Source organism: Diabrotica virgifera, chromosome 3 (assembly GCF_917563875.1).
Source record: "Diabrotica virgifera virgifera chromosome 3, PGI_DIABVI_V3a".
Taxonomy (NCBI): Eukaryota; Metazoa; Arthropoda; class Insecta; order Coleoptera; family Chrysomelidae; genus Diabrotica; species Diabrotica virgifera.
Genome location: NC_065445.1, coordinates 271,955,465 through 271,971,681, shown reverse-complemented (window position 1 = coordinate 271,971,681; position 16,217 = coordinate 271,955,465). Strand labels below are relative to the sequence as shown.

Sequence of the window (16,217 nt, the reverse complement as noted above, 5' to 3'; positions counted from 1 at the left end):
GGATAGGGAGATAAACGAAAACATAAGACGAGCATGCAATGTAGAAGACACAAATGGATGCGTGACAAAATGGAAACAGGAGTGGAACGAACACAGTACAAAGGACAGGATAGTACGAATAGCACAAGATAAGTCACCAAATAGACGAAGAAGTATTGGCAGACCAGCAAAAAGATGGTGCGATAATTTAAACAATTTAAGAGGCTAATATTGAACAAAAACAGGCTTTAAAGCCTACACACAAGAAAAAAGAAAAAGAAGTATCCGTTTAATTTATAATAGATAAATAAATTTTAATTCAGAAAAATACAATTTTGTTGCGCATTGGGTTTGATCCAGTTCATATGGGTCTGGGTTCGTATTTGGATTAATTCATATATTTATATATCATATTTAATTAATAAAAAGGAACCCGTTTCACGGCTTCTAAGCTCTTCGCATTTTCCATAAATTTATGTTTTCCGTAATGCTCTACTAATTATAAAAAGGTTATCGTTGGCGCCGGCCAGCGCTACCAACCTGTTAACATCAAAAATCCATAATTTGCACTTGTGGTGAGCGATTTCATTAATATTAAACAAGTGAAGAATGGACACGAAAAGATGTAATTAATACGCCCGGTGGCACTTTTTCTTGATTTATCCTTCTCGTGTTCCAATCGATTCTATTTTTTTCGGAATTATCTAGCGTATAATAATTCAATTTACACTTGAATACATGCTGCCCACTGAGTTTTATTAAACTGGTCCATTTAGACGCGATAGCTTCTGTTTTATTTAATTAATTTTCTGCGAAAATACACATAATAAACACGCTGACTAACATTATGTGATATAACTTGTATAAACTGTAAAAAATTTCTACTGCAAAACTAGTTAGCATAGTTCATTAAAATTATTGGTCATATAGGTACAGGGCTAGAATATTTCATTTATATAGATGGACCAAATCCCATCTTAAAATTTAGTAAAAGACCAGGCAATCAATATGTCAACCATCCATATTGATTCAAGGGGTATGGGTTTTACAGCCCTCCCCATTTGGGGTCTGTTTTTTGTTCTCGTCCCCAAAACTCCCAAAACTTTCGAAAATTTTATTCCTACATCTGCGGCCTGTATAGCATTGATCATTACCTTTCCAACCCATGTCTAATTTTAAATCAATAGTTACCGAGCTCAAAAATTTGACTCAATTTCTATTTAAAAGGGGGACATGTTTGTATGTATATTTTTATGTATGTGGAAAAGTTAGACCGATCTGAATTTTTTTCTAGGTTTCAAAAGTGTGTCTGGGATTCAAAACGGGTGTAGTTTGTGGTTTGTGACTTTTGACCATCTATGGGACTGGGTAGTACAACACGGCACATTTTTTGGGGGTATGTATCTTAGTTTCAAAGAGAGACAAGTAAACCGCAAATACACCAAATAAATAGAGCTTGAGTTCAGCTTTCAAATGGCGCCTAAGTGATCAAGATCGGACATATACAGGGCTCAGCATAGCCGAAAAACTGAAAAATTTAACTTTGAAAATTTTGGTTTTTCGACCATTACTCAAATTTTCAACCTACGAATTGCGCCAATAATTGAGTGATTGTAGGAGGACTCTAGATGCGTCTAAAAGTATATAGTTCATATCTGGAAACATTCGAATTTTTAAGTTATAGGCCTCATAAAAATGATCAAATCCATTTCCTATGAAAAAAATCCGAATTCATTTGCCAGCCAACGCTATATTTGTTTTCAATCTATTCCGAATAAAAACATTTAATGTGCATTAGATGAACACAAAGAATTATATTGCAAAAAAATTGGGATGGCTTGGATATGAACTCAGATTGCCCTATCACAAGTTTAGTGTCGTAACCACTAGATTATTTGGGCGATAAAGGCGACCATTTATAATTCTTAATGTGTAATCGAGTAAGATTACATTTAAGTTCATACATTTAATTTATAAAAAACTTTCTGAAAAATTTCTGACACAAGAATAAATAAAAAAACCGCTAAAGGCCATAAAAATGAGTGGCACACACAATATTCCAGCAACAAAAGAGCTGATATGAATGTTACGTGGCGCAAAAATATATTTTCATTTTGATAGAAATAGTTATTTTCCTAACTAGTGCGGAAAGTGATACTTTCACGCACGAGACTGCCGTTGACCTGAACGACGCGATAGCGAAGTTCGGACAAGCAGTCGAGTGCGGGGAAGAAACTTTCCGCATGAGTTAGGAACAATATTTTTTCTAGGGCCGTACGTTTGGAAAAAAGCCACAAAAATAGAGTTATATTTAGGAGTTTTAGAAGTTTTATTTAGGAGTGAAAACACACAAATTAATTCTTTCACAAGGCTGTCAAAACCAAACTTTCAATATAATGGGTAACCACGACGACGATATTGGTTTTCATGACTACGATTCAAAACCGTTGTAATTGTCTACTGATCTGACTTTTAAATATTATGTCAAAATAATTTTATTTCATCGAATTATCAGTAGTAATTGCACAAAATCTCTAAAATTCTATATTAATTTTAGAGGTCGAGTGCAATTTGTTGCGATTATTTCATGAATAAAACTGTGTAAGTACAAATTAGTACAATTAAACAAACACACAGTTGTTACAAATGTTTGACGGTTGAAAGTCATCACTTTTATAATTTTTAAAACATTTATTGCCATTAATGTCACTGAATGTATTTTTTCATAGCAACGAAGGGCATCTGACGTATTATACTTGACGACGGAAAATTATCAAAAATTATCGGGTATAATATCATAAGAGAGTGAGAATAAATTGAAAATAATGCGACAGTTTTTCGAAAATTTGTTCTCTGGCAATAGACACGAGAGCCCGCAGGGCTCGAGTGTCTATTACCCAATGACAACAAATTTGAGTAAAAATGAAGCATTATTTTCTTATTTTTTCTTACTGTCGTGTGATATTCGTAAGATTATTTGTTAATACGTATATTATGGATATTTTCTTAAATGTGACAGTTGTCAAAACTAGGAAACTGGTTGCCATTAAACAGAAACAATCTATTTAAAAAAATTCTATCGGTAATTCGCTACAGTAAATAATTCTCAGTATAATTTTAATCTGATTGGACAGAATTAAACACGTGATCAAATATCGTACTATACGATTGGAAGTTAAAATCATAAAAAATAATCAGTAGTAATTGCACAAGAGCTCTGAAATTATTGAATTTTTCCCGAGTGACACTTTGACAGTTAAGGCGAGTGAAATTATGTCAAAGTGTCACGAGAGCAAAAATTCTATATTAATTTCAGAGGTCGAGTGCAATTTGTTGCGATTATTTCATGAATAAAACTGTTCAAAACCAAAATTTTATTGTAATTTATTTATGTAAGTACCATTAAACACACAGTTTTTATAAATATTTGACGATTGAAAGTCATCACTTTTATAATTTTTAAAACATTAATTGTCATTAATGTCACTGAATGTATTTTTTCGTAGCAACGAAGGACATCTGACGTAATATACTTATAGTCCAGAAAGCCACTGCGCATCCGCTAGGAAAAATATTCTAATTCGGATTTTTTGCACAATCTTACTCAAAAAGGACTCCTTTTAACAAATTTGCATGTTGCCAGGACCAAAAGGTGGTCAAAAATTTTTTAAACGTTTTTTTTTTGTTTTTTTCCTAAAATTATTTTTTTTGCATGGAACAAAGTTTTTTTTAGGTTTTTTGGATCATTCCAAACAGAAAAGGTCTTTAGCGACTTTTCTCTAAAAATTATAGTTTTTGACATATAAGCGATTAAAAATTGAAAAATTGCGAAATCGGCCATTTTTAACCCTCAAAAACTATGTGAAAAACTTAAAATTTGAATGTTGCCAAGGTAAGTTGATATTCTATAAACATCGATTCATGAAATCCCGAAGAGATTTTTGCAATACAATATTCAAAACTCCTTTGTTTTTTAATTGATAATCAAGCGTGCGCGACACTATTTTCCACCGACAGTATGGTGCAAATGAAAGGAATAAATTCGTTATTTCGTAAACCGGCGAATTTAGGGAAAAATCCCGAAACAGGTCGATTTGTATTTTTAAGTTATGATATTGTGGCATGTATAGTATACTAGTGACGTCATCCATCTGGGCGTGATGACGTAATCGATTATTTTTTTAAACGAGAATAGGAGTCGTGTGGTAGCTCATTTGAAAGGTTATTCAATTCGCTATTCAGTAATATAAACATTTACATAATTATTTATACAGGGTGCCCAAAAAGTTTTTATTAAATTAAATTATTTGACAAATAAAGAAGTAGAACGACACCCTGTATAAATAATTATATAAATGTTTATATTACTGAATAGAGAATTGAAGAACCTTTCAAATGAGCTAGTACACAACCCCTATTCTCATTAAAAAAAATCATCGATTACGTCATCACGCCCAGATGGGTGACGTCACTAGTATACCATATATGCCATAATATCATAACTTAAAAATACAAATCGACCTGTTTCGGGATTTTTCCTTAAATTCGCCGGTTTACGAAATAACGAATTTATTCCTTTCAAAAATGAATAACCATTTTCAATTTCGTTGCAAAACGAAAATACAGCCGAACCATATTCCAGTCCAATCAGAGAGTGCTGCAAGCACCTCTACCGGTTTCGAAACTTATTAGTCTCTCATCAGGAGGCACATATGCTGCTCTCCCTGATCCAACCAAAACAAACCCCAGCGTGCAGTCCCGAATTGCAACGAACGAAATGGCATAGATGCCCTAGCGGCAACTGCTAGCAAAAGACTAAGTTTTCACTCTAATGGCATATAACATATCCCACCAGAATGAAAACAATGGGAACCTTCTCTGGTTACACCTCCGAGGCTTCTACAATTTGCAAGCCATACGGATGCTGAGACTAAGGAAGATGAGGGAATTCTACAATTTACAATTCACGTCACATCTGCTCAGCGCGGTAAAGTTCCAACGAGACTGGTTCCCTTCATACTCCACACAGAGTAAATGTAAATCAAAAATGAATAACCATTTTCAATTTCGTTGCAAAACGAAAATACAGCCGAACCATATTCCAGTCCAATCAGAGAGTGCTGCAAGCACCTCTACCGGTTTCGAAACTTATTAGTCTCTCATCAGGAGGCACATATGCTGCTCTCCCTGATCCAACCAAAACAAACCCCAGCGTGCAGTCCCGAATTGCAACGAACGAAATGGCATAGATGCCCTAGCGGCAACTGCTAGCAAAAGACTAAGTTTTCACTCTAATGGCATATAACATATCCCACCAGAATGAAAACAATGGGAACCTTCTCTGGTTACACCTCCGAGGCTTCTACAATTTGCAAGCCATACGGATGCTGAGACTAAGGAAGATGAGGGAATTCTACAATTTACAATTCACGTCACATCTGCTCAGCGCGGTAAAGTTCCAACGAGACTGGTTCCCTTCATACTCCACACAGAGTAAATGTAAATCAAAAATGAATAACCATTTTCAATTTCGTTGCAAAACGAAAATACAGCCGAACCATATTCCAGTCCAATCAGAGAGTGCTGCAAGCACCTCTACCGGTTTCGAAACTTATTAGTCTCTCATCAGGAGGCACATATGCTGCTCTCGTTGGAACTTTACCGCGCTGAGCAGATGTGACGTGAATTGTAAATTGTAGAATTCCCTCATCTTCCTTAGTCTCAGCATCCGTATGGCTTGCAAATTGTAGAAGCCTCGGAGGTGTAACCAGAGAAGGTTCCCATTGTTTTCATTCTGGTGGGATATGTTATATGCCATTAGAGTGAAAACTTAGTCTTTTGCTAGCAGTTGCCGCTAGGGCATCTATGCCATTTCGTTCGTTGCAATTCGGGACTGCACGCTGGGGTTTGTTTTGGTTGGATCAGGGAGAGCAGCATATGTGCCTCCTGATGAGAGACTAATAAGTTTCGAAAACGGTAGAGGTGCTTGCAGCACTCTCTGATTGGACTGGAATATGGTTCGGCTGTATTTTCGTTTTGCAACGAAATTGAAAATGGTTATTCATTTTTGATTTACATTTACTCTGTGTGGAATATGAAGGGAACCAGTCTCGTTGGAACTTTACCGCGCTGAGCAGATGTGACGTGAATTGTAAATTGTAGAATTCCCTCATCTTCCTTAGTCTCAGCAACCGTATGGCTTGCAAATTGTAGAAGCCTCGGAGGTGTAACCAGAGAAGGTTCCCATTGTTTTCATTCTGGTGGGATATGTTATATGCCATTAGAGTGAAAACTTAGTCTTTTGCTAGCAGTTGCCGCTAGGGCATCTATGCCATTTCGTTCGTTGCAATTCGGGACTGCACGCTGGGGTTTGTTTTGGTTGGATCAGGGAGAGCAGCATATGTGCCTCCTGATGAGAGACTAATAAGTTTCGAAACCGGTAGAGGTGCTTGCAGCACTCTCTGATTGGACTGGAATATGGTTCGGCTGTATTTTCGTTTTGCAACGAAATTGAAAATGGTTATTCATTTTTGATTTACATTTACTCTGTGTGGAGTATGAAGGGAACCAGTCTCGTTGGAACTTTACCGCGCTGAGCAGATGTGACGTGAATTGTAAATTGTAGAATTCCCTCATCTTCCTTAGTCTCAGCATCCGTATGGCTTGCAAATTGTAGAAGCCTCGGAGGTGTAACCAGAGAAGGTTCCCATTGTTTTCATTCTGGTGGGATATGTTATATGCCATTAGAGTGAAAACTTAGTCTTATTCCTTTCATTTGCACCATACTGTCGGTGGAAAATAGTGTCGCGCACGCTTGATTATCAATTAAAAAACAAAGGAGTTTTGAATATTGTATTGCAAAAAACTCTTCGGGATTTCATGAATCGATGTTTAAATAATATCTACCTATCTTGACAACATTCAAATTTTAAGTTTTTCACATAGTTTTTGAGGGTTAAAAATGGCCGATTTCCCAATTTTTCAATTTTTAAGCGCTTATATGTCAAAAAATATCATTTTTAGAGAAAAGTCACCAAAGACCTTTTCTGTTTGGAATGATCCAAAAAACCTAAAAAAACTATTTTCCATGCAAAAAAAATAATTTTAGGAAAAAAACAAAAAAAAAAAACGTTTAAAAAATTTTTGACCACCTTTTGGTCCTGGCAACATGCAAATTTGTTAAAAGGAGTCCTTTTTGAGTAAGATTGTGCAAAAAATCCGAATTAGAATATTTTTCCTAGCGGATGCGCAGTGGCTTTCTGGACTATTAACGACGGGAGATTATCAAAAATTATCGATTTAATTCAGATTTCTGTAGCTTTCTATTGGTCCGAATCTCCTATGAATGAAATAATCAGTTTAATTTTTATTTCTGTAGCTTTCTATTCGTCAGAATCTCCTATGAATGAAATAATCGCGCTAATTTCATTAAAACATGAACACAATAAGATAAATTTGAAATAAGTTAGTAAATAATATCTAAACACGGAAAATTTGCTGTGCGGGAAAGTGCAACTGTCGGAAACGAAATGCGTGCGGGAAAGTGGCTTTTTTAGCACGGCCGTAGAAAAATAAAATTCTGGTTTTATTTTGAGAGATTTTTCCATAATATTTGCTAAATTTGGAATAAAACGCGCCACAAAAGGACTTCAAAATGAAAACTGCATCAAAGTTACACTTTTGTGGCGCGATTTACTTCAAATTTAGCAAATATTATGGAAAAATCTTTCAAAATAAAACCAGAGTTTTATTTTTCATCAAAATGGAATAGTTATTTTCCTAACTAGTGCGGAAAATGATACTTTCACGCACGAGACTGCCGTTGACCTGAACGACGCGATAACGGAGTTCGGGCAAGCAGTCGACGCACGCCGTGCGGGAAAGTACAACTTTCGGAAACGAAAGGGGTGCGTGAAAGTGGCTCTTTTAGCACGGCCGTAGAAAAAGACATTTTCGCGCCACGTAAATTATCAGCTTTTTGTAGCTGGAATATTGTGTACGCCATTCATTTTTACGGCGATTAGCGGTTTTTATTCTTGTTTAATTTACTTGCTGATCTTTCTTCACCATTCTCAAAACTTTAAAATTAATTGGTTATTTCATACATCTCGTTGTAATTTTTGAAGGTTTTTAATTTTCATAAAAACATATTTTCTCTTTAACGATTCGCTGTAAAACAAATATGCAATAATATATATGCTTATTTTTTACTGCCTTTAAACATCTTTTTCCGCTAATATTATTGTCATTTTACGCATTTATAAATTAAATTACAATTTTCTTACTTTTAATTGCATCTTTAATAATTTCCTTATGGCGGCAATAAAATATATTAAGATTTATTTATAATGACTCCAGGCAGGAGAGCTGACTTTTCCCGGAGCTCCGGAATAATCCAGGTACCTATATGTAAGATTATTAATTATACACCTGTTTATAGTGTTATATGTTTTTAGAAAAAAAGTTATATGTCTCTTGCAGATAATTAAGTTTGGTTATTAAGAGGAAACAGTAGCGATCAACAGGTAGCGAAAACGCGTTCCAAGATTGCGGCTGTAATTTTGAATATTTTTTCGAGATATTTGGCACACGTATTCGTAATATAATAAAGAATGGCGGTACAGAGCCCAATTTGAAAAATATATTAATATGTGGAAATTACTCTGTAATTAAATACAATATTAAAAAAACGAGCCTGTACCGCCATTAAGAAGAACAAAAAAATACACTTTCTTCAAATAAACTTTTTTATCCGATGCCTAGATTTTGTGTCATTTTGGAACTACTAAAATTTTTTATTTCATTAGTAGTTCCAAAATGACACAAAATCTATGCATCGAATAAAAAAGTTTAATTGAAGAAAGTGTATTTTTTTGTTCTTCTTAATGGCGCTACAGGCTCGTTTTTTTTAATATTGTATTTAATTACAGAGTAATGTCCACATATTAATATATTTTTCAAATTGGGCTCTGTACCGCCATTCTTTATTATATTACGAATACGTGTGCCAAATATCTCGAAAAAATATTCAAAATTATAGCCGCAATCTTGGAACGCGTTTTGGCTACCTGTTGATCGCTACTGTATCACCTTAAGAATTAAATGCAAAAATCGCGATTTCCTTCAAAGTTATTATTTATTTTTACACACAGGCCATTAAGGCCATCGGTACATAATTCGCAAATATTTTACGGCTATCCCTATTTTTTCTGCCTTTACACGGCAAATTACGTGTAGTAAAATTCACACTGGTATGGATATGTAAATATTACTAGAATGTGATTCTATTTGACAATGTTATCATTAACTTAAAGAAATGGCTTTTGAATGTTCTTGGATAACTGTTATATTTGTATAATTGCAAATTATTAATTCAGTTAATAAATGTGATAATTTTTTCACTAACTATGTATTCAGTGATTGTAATAATTTATATGTACAAAAAAAACTAATACTCAATCCAGAAAAGAGGAAAAGTGTTAAAGTGATTTTTTAATAATATATTGTTACTATGGAACGATTACAATTGTGATCTTTATCAACAAAATACTTGGATTTGGATCACAGAATATATTATCCTGATGTATTCTCTGCTTGGATCTTCCACAAATAATACACAATAAATAACTTTTTATTAAGTTCACGTCTTAAATCAATTGTTTATCAAATACACTATATATTAATAATATTTAATCAACAACTCAAAATATTCCCGATGCCATGTCAAATATTTAAAATTGTCACTGCATGATTGTCACTGTCTGACTGACATTATATTCGACTAAGTGCGTTATAAGACAAAGATAGATTTGGAAAATATTACCACAGACATTGTGTTAATTTTTTTCGAATCCTGAAAAAAAACCAATAAATATTTTTGAAAAATTTAAACGCAGAATGAAAGACTTAATTATTATCGAGGGCTGAAAGTCCCTTAGAATAAATAAAAAGTTTATTTTTAGTGAGATATTTGAAATTAAAAATCACACTAAATTTTCTCTTAGTTTTTCACCCCTGTAACTTATTAAAATAAACATTATAGAAGTTCTCAGGGGCTTTCGGCCCTCGCTAATAACGTAATCTCTCATTCTGCGTTTAAATTTTTCAAAAATACGTATTAGTTTTCCCAGGATTCGAAAAAAATGAATCCCCATTTGAATAGCATTGCAGCCGAAAATACGTACTCATCCTCTTAAGGGGCTATCCTAGTGTAAAAGTACGAAATTCATATACTTGTTTGGGAATTGCTAAAATAAAAAGTACTGTGCCAATTGTTCTGAAAATTGGCATGAGCATTTATTGGATAAAGAAGTACACATAAAACGATTTTTATAACAAAATATTGAAAATTAAACTATTTATGCGCCATCTACTGGCACCGTGAAAATAAAAACATAGCTCCACTGCTGCAGTGATTGGGACTAATAGAGATCCTAAAACAAAAAATTTCAAAAATAAAATAAAAATTCCATTTTTATTCAGTTGCAATGCGAAGGCAAAACCGTCTTATTTTTCACTTAGAACAGGGAGCTCAGACCAGCACTCTAAATCGACGATTTTCGACTCTATTTGGAGTCATCATCAGAGAGGCGTAGGCCTGCTGCTGCTCTCTGCCCGAAGTGACAAAATCACGAAACCTTATCCTTGCATTGCAACTGACGTTTATGGAGTAGGTGACTAGCGTCATCTGGCACCTGAAAGGCAAAATAAGTTTCCAACCTAATAGAAACATTAATAATATTGAAAAATATTAAAAATATTACTAAAAGATTTTTAATTGAAAACATATTGGTCCATTTTCCTGGTAAGACCTCCATGGCTTCTAAAAATTGCAAGCCAGATAGATGCTTAAGCGAAGAAGACAAGAGGGAATTCAAAAAATTTACAATTCACGACCCCGTCTGCTCAGCTGGAAAATTCCAACGGAAAATGGACCTAGTTACTCAAAGGAGTAAAGACCAATAAAAAATTAAATAAAAATTCCATTTTTATTCAGTTGCAATGCGAAGGCAAAACCGTCTTATTTTTCACTTAGAACAGGGAGCGCAGACCAGCACTCTAACTCTACTCTGCCTAAAAAATTTCAAAGTTATTATTGAAATATAAGTTATTTTCTATACCATCAACTAGGGGTTTTTTGATCGGATAAAAAATTTCAATTTTGCGGTTTTTGAAATTGAAAATGTTTTATCTAATTTAAAAAAAATTCAACACTTCGTCCTTTTTCCAAATTTTAATACTTTTAAAAAATCCTAGTTGATGGTATGGGAAATAACTTATATATACTTCAATAATCACATTGAAACTTTATGTTTTAGGATCTCTGTTAGTCCCAATCACTGCAGCAGTGGGGCCATGTTTTTATTTTCACGGTGTTAGTAGATGGCGCATAAATCGTTTAATTTTCGATATTTTTTATGAAGATTGTTTTGCATGTACTTTTCTTTATAATCAATGTTCGTGCAAATTTTCAAAAGAATTGGAATATTTAGTACTTTTTATTTTAGAAATTCCCAAAAAAAGTATATGAATTTCGTATTTTTACACTAGGATAGCCCCTTAAGACCTAGGGCCGGTTGTTCTAACGCTAATCAAGAAGTTGTTTATAATCAAGTCCCCTTAACAACCACCAAATAACAAAATCCGTTGTTTGTACGTCAATCAGTTGATTGTAATAAATTTTCTTGATGGGAACCAAATCGAGATATCAAATACACGTAAAACACTAATAATTCATTGTGATGCGTTGAATAAACGTCAAATAAATTGACGTTTATGCAACAAATAATCAATCAATAACTAATATAATATAACATAATAATATAATGTAATTAAATAATAATTAATCAATTAGTGACAATTCAGCAACCCAATACAAGTTGATAGTAATTAAATATTTGATAATGATCAGTTGATTCCATTTTTGATTAGCGTTCGAACAACCGGCCCCTAGGGAAGTTTATAAAACATAATCATAATATGTATTAACTAATTACAATTATTTTAAACACAACTTGAACTTAAGTATATATAATAGTTATTTATGTACCAAGTCAGTAAAGAGTCTTTATTGACGTGTTGCATACAACATTTTATCGCCAATCATAAAAAACATTAACATTTACTTACTTACATCCTAATGAAAAAAGAGTGTGTGTACCTGGTACGCACGTAAGACGTTATACTTCTATTATTACAATTTTATCGAAATAAATATATTTTAAACAGTTTAATCGTATTTTTATTTAAATATTAAACCAATTTTAACACTTAAAATAAAATACCAAAAATTAAAAATACCGTTAATAGTTACGTTATTGTTTATGAAGTGTAGCCTTCCGCAGCGCAGTTGATTTTCCCTTGATGAATAGTAGAAAATCTAAATAAATATATTTGCTAACACATTATCATTAATATCTGTCACCGTCCTATATATAATCGAATTAGCAAAACCACCATTTCATAATATATTTGCAATAATAAAAAACTTAAAAGATTTAAGAATTTTATTAATTTTAGACGAAATAAAAATTTCGTATGACAGTAATGACGATGACAGAATGCTTTTGCATGATGGCCGATTTCGATGTTTAATCGATAGTTGTTCAAGTAATCAATATTGAATAAGTACCTAATTACTAAATCTGTAAAGTTTCGATTTATGTTTTATGAATATAATTGCAAAATACTACAGAATTTCACTTTCTGACATAAATTTAATTAATAATAACGTAAATTTTGTACAATATTTTTAATAATTAAAGTAAATAAATTTTAAGTTCACTCAAATAAATAATCGATTACTGCCATCTACCGCTTACATTCAATCTCAGTTAATTTGATTACTCGCGGCAGGTAAAGTAAAATTCTTCTTTCAGTACAATAAAGTGTTACTTTACTGCCGCAAATGAGGGCAAATGAGTACGATAATGAATGACTTTAGTGACGCTTGGCGATAAAATAATTTTTTTGATACTTTATAATATATTCGACTACTAAATAAACCTCTAAAAAAATGAAAAAAGAACCGTATCTTTTTAGTAGAGGGATAGGTTCATCCTCAGAACAGCCGTTTTTTTCAATTCATTATAAAATCGTGTATATAATATAAAAAAATTAACTTTTTAAAGGTTTTTTTTATCAGGATTAAGTCTCACGAATTGAATCCCATTGGAATTAAAAGAAAATGTTACAGGCAATTTGTCCCAAATTTAAATGCATGTTTTCGAAGAAGCCCCCTGCAGTGGTGAAAAATATCTAAAAGTCCCAAAAATCCTTTTTTTTCTGTATACCTCGAAATCTTTTTAACAATACATAAAAATTATAGGCATAAATATAATAGTTTTTTCTTAAAAAATATTTAAAAATTGTCTTTTTTGCAATCTAGAACGTAAATGTCCCCTTATTAATAGATAAAATGTTTATATTTAAGTACAAATACTGTATATTTAGTAATGTACCTGATAGATAAACATTAAAAAATCGCATTTTTCTTACTAAATTTTTAATATTAATAATTAAATAAAAAAAAATTAAAAGCTAGATCGAAATTTATGTAGAAAACGTATAGGTTTGCTAATTATATCGGTATACAGTGCGTCCATAAAGTAGCGCATAAATTCATTAATAGCTAAATAAACAACAATATTAGAAATTCCTGAAACAGGTCGAATTTTGATTTTAATTTATGATTTTATGGCATATATATCATACTAGTGACGTCATCTGGCTGAATGTGATGACGTAATCGACGATTTTTTTTAAATGAGAATAAGTAAGATAGAAGAATATTTTTTAGAAATATATAAAAGAAAATAACAAGTAAAAACTACATTTTTATTCAAAATTTCGAAAAAATAAATTCGAAATTTGAATTGGAAAAATACAGTTTTCATTTAAAAATTTAATTTACAACACTTTCCCGCAATAAACTTTAAAATACAATGGTGTTATAATATGGTCGTTTTTGAATTAATACTTTTTTACTTTACATCTTGTTACATATTCGAATGATACTGTTTGTACCGGGCCATGAGCTTTAATTTTTAATTGTGACATATCGGTTCACTCCATCTACTGAGATATTTTTAAGGTTGCCATATTACATTTTTTCCTGGAAAAGATGATGCATAATGCATTTTGTTGGTGAGATAAACACAAAAATTAAACTTTTTGAGTTAATATACTTTTGAACGGGATGTGCGAAATATAATAATTTTTTCTTTAAAGATATTCAAAAGTTATTGTCTTTTTTTCCAATTTAGAAAGTAAGTCCCCTTCTTAGATAAAAGGTTTGTTTTAATGATTCATAAACAAACATTAGAAAATACTTCGTATTTTAAAACGTTTTTATACTTGGCTTGGTCGGTGTCACGCACTCCGCAAATTTTGTAATCCATTTTAAAAATAGTTCTAGGCTACGTAGGTACCTGCAATTTTCAGAATAGCTTTGAACTAGCTAACAATGCAATATTTAACTGCTATTATACAGGGTGATTGATTAGTAGGGTAAAGCTCCGTAGATACGTTATAGTAATGGATAGCGATAAAAGTTAATAACAAAAATTGTAGCCAAATTTGAGCTTCACATTACAAAATTAATAGAATTCTACAGGGTATTCGATAACATAGTGGCAGATCAAACTCATGTTTTTTTAAATAGAACACTACTTATTGTCAAAATTTTCATAAATTATTGATATTCCTGATTTTCTTTATATTGAATACAAGGTGAGTCAAAACGCAAGTACATTATTTTCTCAGTAATTTTAAATGAAACACTCTGTATTTTATATCACTATCGAAAAGTACTATTACCTTACTTTAATTTATATATAACATTGCCTATGTCTAAATTTATTAGTTTTTGAAATATTTTCATTTTTCAGAGTAAATTGTTAATTACGGGTCTAAATCTTTCCAAATTTTAGGTAAGCCATGACTGAATTGTCTAAAACTGACAATTTACGATTACTGATTATCAATCTGTAATCAAAGTTAGCTACAATTTTTGTTATTAACTTTTATTTCTATCTATTACTATAACGGATCTACGAAGCTTTACCCCACCAATCAATCAACCTGTATGGATAAATCGACTTTTTTTTTATTTCAAACTATTTTAAAAATGTGGCTAATGCAATGATATTTTAAAGTACGTTAATAAATCGATATCTACAAATTGATGGTGGGTCAGTGGCATTAGACTGCAGACCGAAAGTGCCCTAGTTCGAACACGGTTGTTGCGTATGTTTCTTTAATTTTTTTAATAATTAATTAAAAGTTGATATACTTAAAATTCGTATTTTATAAGTTAATTAGTATATATAAATATTATATATACCATTTTAAACAACCGTGGTATTATAAAAAGTACTTTTTTTATACTAGTGTAATTTTTGGAATTTTAAGCATTAAATATCGTCAAATTATTTTATATTCTCTCGTATAAATAATAAAAACGTTTTATTATAAAAAAGATATTTTTTATAAAAGTGTAATTATTTTACACTATATTGTTGGTAATTAAAAAAAAATAGGAAATTTCTGGAGAAAATGTTTATTGCTATATATTATTCGAAAAACTCGGCATATACCTAGTTATTGAGATATCCTGAGAAAAACTGTTTCCCTTGTATGATCGATTTTTACGTATTTTTGTAAAGTATACATTAAAAAAATCCACCAACCTTTATAAACGTTCAAGAAATAGCACTCTCCTGCAACAATGTAGAGCCGGTACGCAACTGAAAGAAAACTTCCTGGTCTTTATTATCGCACCGACAAGTGTTACTGAAACAATCGCTGATGCCGATCCGTCGCTGAAGTGTTACTGAAATGAGTGAAAGAAAAGACGGCCTTGCCCGACCTTGCACCGTTCTTCTTCTCCTATCTTTCGCTCGCGAGGGACAGGCTCGGGCGGACTCCGCGGCTGCTGATGAAAGGATTTGATAACGGACCGCGAGTTGCAGCGACGCCAAGACAATGTGAAGCAATGAGGAATTTTGTTACATCTTATAACCATAACCGATACGATAAGGTTCTGTGGACGCCTAAATGGATGATGGAGGGGTATTCAGTAGTTGTGAGTGAAGACGATACTGTAATTTTGTCCTTTCAGAATTTTTAACGCATAATATGGTGGTACTTCGTATACAAGAACGTTATGTTCCTATATAAAAACATTAATTCATATAGGATGCAAGGGGCAGTACATATTTTATATTCAGATTAACGTG

The 16,217-nt window shown here is 32.3% G+C and overlaps 1 protein-coding gene across 1 annotated transcript in view; it reads right to left on the bottom strand.

Moving 5' to 3' along the window:
• The window catches only part of LOC114325569 (uncharacterized), a 120,945-nt gene extending 104,993 nt beyond the window's left edge, over positions 1 to 15,952 (bottom strand). The window contains exon 1 of the mRNA XM_028273659.2: positions 15,669 to 15,952. The gene's annotated coding sequence lies outside the window, so the exon portion shown is untranslated. The remainder of the gene's footprint in view (positions 1 to 15,668) is intronic.
• Between the last annotated feature and the right edge of the window lie 265 nt (positions 15,953 to 16,217).